A 7,413-nucleotide genomic window follows, 5' to 3' on the forward strand; every position below is an offset into this window, starting at 1 on the left:
CCACGCTGCTGTAATCAAGGACTGTGCTACTCAGAGGACCCAGTAGATCCAAAGCAGCCAGAATCCCACCTGGAAAAACCTCATCAGAATGACCAATGTATCGTTTAAAACGATCTGTATTGTTTTAATTGTGTTTTACGTTTTAATGATATACACCACCCTGATAAATTATGACATGGTGGTATAGAAATACTTCTATAAATAAGTAAATAAATGCTAACCCTGTCCTAAAGGCATCAGCATTGGCATAGGATTGCACTCAATGTTGTTCTCTTGTTATAACTGTACATGTTTCACTATGGTGAATGACCTGTAAAAGACATCTGATATCTCTAAAATCTGTTTAATATGAGAATCAGCCCTTTCAAAAACTGGGCTAAGTAAAACTAGCATGGTGGGGAAATTCCTTCAGCAAGCATTCTTACTCTAAATCCACAACATTTTTTTCTCTTCAACTTCTTCCACAATATTTTCTCTGACCTCATACTCCTGAATACTTTCATCCTCAGAGACAGTGAGTCATATTCTGATCCCTCCCTCCCCTTCTGAACTTCTGACTCTGCTTAAATATCTCATCTGGGAGCAATTGTCCCAATTAATTCTCTTTCCCAAAGGATAAGCTGTTCTACAAAGATATGGACTAATGCTCTGTTATAGAACAGTGAAAATTAACACATGCGGCCAGATCATCAACTGGTTTAAATTGCTGCTACTTCATTGGCTCCACTCTGGTTATTGCAGCTGAAGATCTGGCTCTGTGATTTTGACTTTACACATGTGCTTCCACTGTACACTTTACCCACACATTTAAAAAAATGACAGATCAGAAGCAGCATATTTAGGTGACTGGCTGTCAACTCTTTGGAAAGGAATTTTATTTATTGGTGTTCAGGTAAGATTCAACAGGGTTGCGACAACCAAATTTTGTGTGGTATTCCAGATGATTTTGTTCAGGTGAAAACATTTTGGGGAAACCCAAACAAAATGCAAAAAACATGCCAAAATCTTTCCTCTAGTTTCTCAAAATATTTCTTCCTTTGTGAAAGACTCGTCAATTTGTCTGCCTCAGGGCACTTCTGAATTTTTCTGAATTTGTTTAGAATTATGGCTGTAGTAGGGTTTTGAACTTACTTTATCATTATGAGGTGGCCAAGGATGGGGTGTGTGTGTTTTGTCCAGTAAACATTGCTCCAGCAATCTGTAGCCTCACGGTCAGTCTGAACTCCCTGATCTCAATAAAAAGAAAATGGGAGGAGTGATTTCATGATGTCTTTCCCTGGGCTTTAATTGAAGTATGGGCACCTGGGAAGGCTGCAGAGTGCTGGCCACTGGTGAGATGATTTGTAGAATGAAAAAAAAAAGTCACAAGTCTGCCTGAGCCACCTTGGAAGTAAGGTAAGTGTATCAAAAACTCTGCACTCCTCCCATGAAAATGTCACTGGTATGTTTTCTTCCCTTTGACAATTTTTGGATGCAATTTCTTTTCACATTAATTGATGGAGAATGGTTGAAACAAATGCAGGAGAAATGTTTGGCATACTACTAGTTCTGCCCAGGCAGGAACCTTCCATTCCCTAGGTTGAAGGCAGCTCCACTCTGAGGAGTTTCACACACTGTTACTTTTAGTCTCTTACAGCATGTTGAAGTAGGAATGCTCAACCATCCTTGGGAGCCAAAACTGTGACCACTAGGGTATGTAAATATATAAATATACAACTGTTCTCTTTCACCTGTGCCATCTCCATTCTCTATGTGTTCTCCTATAATAAAAGGATTGATTGTTGTATGATGTTCAGCCATTGTCAAAATGGTGTGTGTGTAAGTATGTATGTGTATGTGTGATTCCAATTAAACTGAGTGATTGAAGAATAAAGCACTACCCTGCAAAGCTTTGGGGGAATGTTAATGGCCCTTGCATGTGATGGCAGCACACAAAAGTTATTTTTAAAAGGAAGAAAAACGAAAGTGCTGAAAATTCATAGTGAAAATTCTCATTTAACAACATAATAGCTACTTTATGTTGATGCAGCAATTAACATAAAGATAAAGAGAAGTTTAAGTAGAGCTGAAAGAAAATGGCACACCATCCCAAATTTGTCACTTGCTTTGCAGGCAGTAAATTGGGGTGGGGTATTTTAGTGCTTTTGGAGGGAGGGCTGGGTGAAATTTGCTCTGAGGCCTGGAAGCACTTATTTTATTGTAGCGGTAACAATTTCTTTTTTCTTTTAAAAATAACTTCCTTGTGCCGCTGCCGCATACAACAGTGGTTGGCATTTTTCTCCACAAATGCCCCAGTATTGATATTCCATCATGATGCAGTATTGTTCCAAGGAGGCGTCCACTGGGGAGGGGGCAGGTACAATTTTACACCAAGAAGTGCAATCTTGCTCATGTTTAAACAAAAATAAACTATTCAAGCATTGTCATAAGATCAGGCTAGCAGACCTGCTTTGATCTGCTTATAAATTATGATGGCAAAATTAATGCATTTTGAACAGAGCCAACATATTGGAAAGCCTTATCGTATGCGTGTTTACTATAAACGTGGGACTTCCCTCCTCCTCTATTTTGGTTTCTATGTCACCTCATAATGGTACCAGCACTTGCCCTAATGCCTGCCTGCTTCAGTCTTGTGTCCATCTCTTCATCTTCCACCTTTCCCCCTCCCTCCATATACAAACTGTCACAACTAATTTATGCCATTCTCTCTAACCAAATAACATCATAAGCAGAAAGCAGGGGCTTAGTATACAGCAAAATGGCCAATGACCTCGTGTCCTGATCATGAACTGGAGTATTGCCTCCAACTGGCAGAAGAAGGTGATTGAAGCTGAAAGGCCCAGGGAATGTGTGGGTGGAATGTATAGTGTCTAAGTTGTAAGCTAAACATGGTGTTGAAAATAAGAGAGGCACTTTAAGTTGCATACTTTTGTGTGCATGAGTGAACTTGTGAGCTTTAGCTTGTTTCTTAAACCAACATAGGTTTTTTATCCTAGAATAATCTTATTTTGATTTTGAATTTGATTTGTGCATACATGCAAATGTACAAACATACATTATTTAGTTAGTTAGTTAGTTAGTTCGTTATTTATTTATTTATTTATTTATTTATTTATTTATTTATTTATATCCCGCCCTTTCTCCCAATAGGAGCCCATGAACATTTTGGGGTCTTTGTAAAAAGCAGGATATTAACTCAACGGACTAATAAGGGACAAAGTGTTCATTAGACATATGCAGAGCTTGGAAAAGTTACTTTTTTGAACTACAACTCCCATCAACCCCAGCCAGCATGGCCACTGGATTGGGCTGATGGGAGTTGTAGTTCAAAAACGTAACTTTTCCAAGCTTTGGACATATGGATGGAAAGATCTGTCTGTTTCAGTTCTCTCAGTTTCTCATTCTTCCAATCTTAAATTCAGTTCTCCATATTTCTGCAGCAGTTTGTAGGATTTTTTTTTTAATCCTTGTGAAAATTCTCCAGCATTTTAGTGCAGATTTCTCCTAATAAACACAATTTTGTAGGCAGTGTTGACTAATGTACACTTTCCCTAATACAATTCATTTTGGGTGCATCCTGGGTGATTTCAATGTCCATGCTGAGGCTGCCTGTAGTGTTCCTGCTCCATCCACATCTACTGTAATCCCCAGTGAGGTGTCCACTGCAACTTCTGCTGCAACTTTTTGGTGACGTGGACAAGGTGCTTGCGATGATGCAGCCAGCAACATATCCTCTTGACCTTTGCCCTTCATGATTTATTAAAGCTTGCTGAGGGGGTTTGACCGAGTGGATCTAGGGTGTGGGAGTGGTTCCAGCTGCCCTGAAAGAGGTGGTGATCTGACTGCTCCTGAAAAAGCGCACCCTGGACCCATTGGTTTGTGACAACTACTACCCAGTTGCAAATGCCCCCTTTTGGGGAAGGTGATTGAGTGAGTTGTGGTGCAGCAATTGCAAGTACTCATGACCCATTCCCATCTGGGTTCAGGCCTGGTTATGGGGCTGAATTGGCTTTGGTCACTCTGATGGATGACCTTTATCGGGAGATGGACAGGGGGAGTGTGATCCTGTTATTCTTACTTGATCTCTTGATCTTACTTGATTTCTTGATACCGTTGACCATGGTATCATTCTGGGCTGACTTGGTAAGATGGGTATTGGAGGCACTGCTTTATAGTGGTTCCAATCCTATCTGCAGGGTCATTTTCAGATAATAGCATTGGGTGATTGTCTTTTAGCCCCCTGGCAGTTATGCTGTGGGGTGCCACAGGCTACCATCTTGTCCCCAATGCTGTTTAACATCTATATGAAGCCCTTGGGAATGGTCATCAGGAGATTTGGGGTGAGGTGTCAGTAGTACACTGATGATACCCAACTCTATTTCTCTGTTACATCTGAATTGGGAGAGCCCATGCAAGCCCTGAACTGGTGCCTGGACTCAGTGGTGGGCTGGAAGAGGCCAATAAACTGAGTCTAAATCCTAGCAAGATGCAGGCGCTGTGGGTTGGTGGTTCCCATATTTGGATCACTGGTCAGTTGCCTTCTTTGGATGGGGTCGGACTCCCACTGAAGAGTCTGGGAGTGCTCCTGGATCCATCTTTATCACCAGAGGCCCAGGTGACCTCAGTGACTAGGAGTGCCTTTTACCAGCTTTTTAGCTGGTAAGATAGCTGCAGCCATTTCTGGACAGGGATAGCCTGACCACTGTTGTCCACGCACTGGTAACCTCGAGGGTGGATTACTGTAATGCACTCTATGAGGGGCTACCCTTGAGGTTGGTCCAGAAGATGCAGCTGGTGCAAAATGCAGTGGTGCAACTGCTCACTGGGGCCCACATGTCACCCTGCTGCTGAAAGAATTGCACTGGCTGCGCATTAGATACCAGGCCAAGTTCAAGGTTCTGGTTTTAGTTTACAAAGCCCTACATAGCTTGGGACCAGGATACATGAAATATTGTTTTGCCCCTTATATAGCCAGTCAGTCACTATGCTCTGCCGATGAAGGTCTCCTGCAGATACCGTCTTCTCAGGAGGTTTGTTCCCCGTAACATAGGAAGTGGACCTTTAGTGTAGTGGCACCTACCCTTTGGAATTCCCTCCCCTTAAATATTAGACAGGCACCATCTCTGTTACCTTTTCAGCACCTACTGAAGACCTTCCTCTTTCAACAAGCCTTTTAAGTAGAGAGTTTATCCCAGTCTGCATCTGTGCTGGTATTTCTTTTTAAGGTGTTTTTGAAGCTTTAAAATTTTTTTTAAAAAAACATTTTTTCTTTTATTATGTTTTAAAGATGTTTTGTTTCAATAGATGCTATTGGAGGTCACTGATTCATAGGGTCACCATAAGTCGTAATCGACTTGAAGGCACAAAGTCTGTTTTTAATATCTTTTATTGTGTTTTTAATGTTGTTGTTTTTTTGCCACTCTGGGCTCCTACTGGGAGGAAGGGTGGGATACAACAATAACAATACTACTACTACTAATAATAATAACATATTCATCTTTATGCACACTTCCCCCAACGTGCATTTTTGCTAACATTGCTTGGTTGGAGCACTTCATCACAAAATTAAGAAAAGTGTGAATTTTGAAGGATGGCTGTGTTTCAATTCTTATATTGTTTTGGAAAGTGTGAAGTTGACAGATCCGGCTTTAAATGCAAACTGAATTGCATTTCTCGTCCATCTCTAATTACATGCCATAGGAATTAACAGTGGGAGTCATGTCAGACCTTAGATACTAGAACATATATATTTGTAATTCTGTAGCAAATCTATCTGTCGTATTTTCTTACATGAAATTGGGGTCATTGTCAAATACATCTCGTTTTTATTTTAGATTGAGGCCTATTTGATTCCAGTATCTGATTAGTAAAGTGATTTTTTTTACAAAAGGAGGAGGCAAAAACAGACAAGATTCGCCATGGAGTTGGAGAGATGGGTATTGCTGACAGCAGAAGAGAAAGGTCCATGCCAACCTTTCTGATCTTAAGATGCTACCTTGAACTTGCTGATTGAGAAGAAATAATAAAGCACCTTAGCAATAGATATCTACAGTGTTTGGTAGATTGCTTCTGCTGGCAAGGAGCCAGTTGTATTTACTGTCTTTTTGTTTGTTGTCAGCATCTTAGCACTCAGCATGAACCCCACAATTGAAAACTGTCAGAATAAGTTATTTTGAGTCTGTAATGAATGCTTCTCTAACATGTTATTATTGAAAATAGCAGGTTTCAAATGTGTGACCGTATGGCATACGCATTAATTTGTTTCTTCAGCAAAGTGTGGACTTTTCTCTCGCGCCCTCCCCATTTTTTAAAGGCTGGAAGAAGTCTGAGCAATGCTCTGTGAAAGACATGTCACACACACACACACAGAGAGAGAGAGAGATGTATGAAGCATATCACATATAATAACCTTGATTATATACATAGATTTATTTCATATGAACTGCATGCAAGGAATGTACTTGGCAGATTCTGTTTTACAAATTCATATTCCAGACAAGCTTCTCCCACTTTTCGTACACTATGAAAGAGAAGCAAGACAAAAATAAAGTATAGATAAAGTATATTCCCAGCGGGCTTCATTAATTCTTTCTCAAGTGTCATTCTTTTATATCTGTGATTGCTAACTCTAATGACGTTTGCCCACAGTTATTTTGTTCCTGATATCATTAGGAAAGGGGAAGGATACGAAATCGGTTGTACTAACTTACAGAATTCCTTAAAAGGATACTTTAAACTGCTGGTATTCATACGCAGGGGAAGAGGCTGACTGGAAAACGGCTCAGGGTCTCTTGAATCAGGTGCAACAGGGCAAGAGAACATCCCCTTCCCCCCATCTAGGTGTATCTTCTTTCTCTTGTCTCTGCAGCTTCTGTTGCTTTGAACCACAGTGCAGGAAGAGGCAGTAGACTGAGATGGTAGATTCTCTAGACGGTGCCACTTCAGATTGCAAGTGCGATGTCATATTTCTGAATGCTGTCTGATATAATAAAGCAGCAGCCAGGGAGGGCTATGCTAAAGCTTACCCTGATGTGCTAGTTTTCTACGTGCAGGGAGCCATCGCATATATGACATCCCTTATTTGACCCTTATTCTGCATATTTAATTGTTTAACTGCACCAGAGGTTGGAGAAGCCTGCTTGCAGCTGTCTGCAAGCTCTTCCTACTTTATCCATGCTCTTTCTTGGAATGTCTGGTTTTCTCTCGTACGATCCCAGCCCCATTTGACTCTGAACGGTTTTGGTGTCATCTGCAGGGTACTCCACACACCACATATGAGTGCGGATGTGGAACCCATTCGGCAGCTCTATAGAAATGGAAGCTGCAGTCAAGGTGCTCTGACGTTTCAGCCTTAAAATTATGGAGAATGAGCCTTGTGCTCAGCATTTGCAGCACTGCACGTTGGATACACTG

General features: G+C 41.0%; 1 long non-coding RNA gene across 1 annotated transcript; it reads left to right on the forward strand.

Annotated features, from left to right (window-relative positions):
• The first annotated feature begins 807 nt into the window (after window positions 1-807).
• On the forward strand, window positions 808-6,588 carry LOC133364242 (uncharacterized). The gene is made up of 3 exons (XR_009757890.1): window positions 808-892; window positions 1,627-1,692; window positions 5,891-6,588. It is a non-coding gene; the product is annotated as an uncharacterized LOC133364242 (long non-coding RNA).
• Window positions 6,589-7,413: the final 825 nt, after the last annotated feature.

Source organism: Rhineura floridana, chromosome 9 (genome assembly GCF_030035675.1).
Source record: "Rhineura floridana isolate rRhiFlo1 chromosome 9, rRhiFlo1.hap2, whole genome shotgun sequence".
Classification (NCBI taxonomy): Eukaryota; Metazoa; Chordata; class Lepidosauria; order Squamata; family Rhineuridae; genus Rhineura; species Rhineura floridana.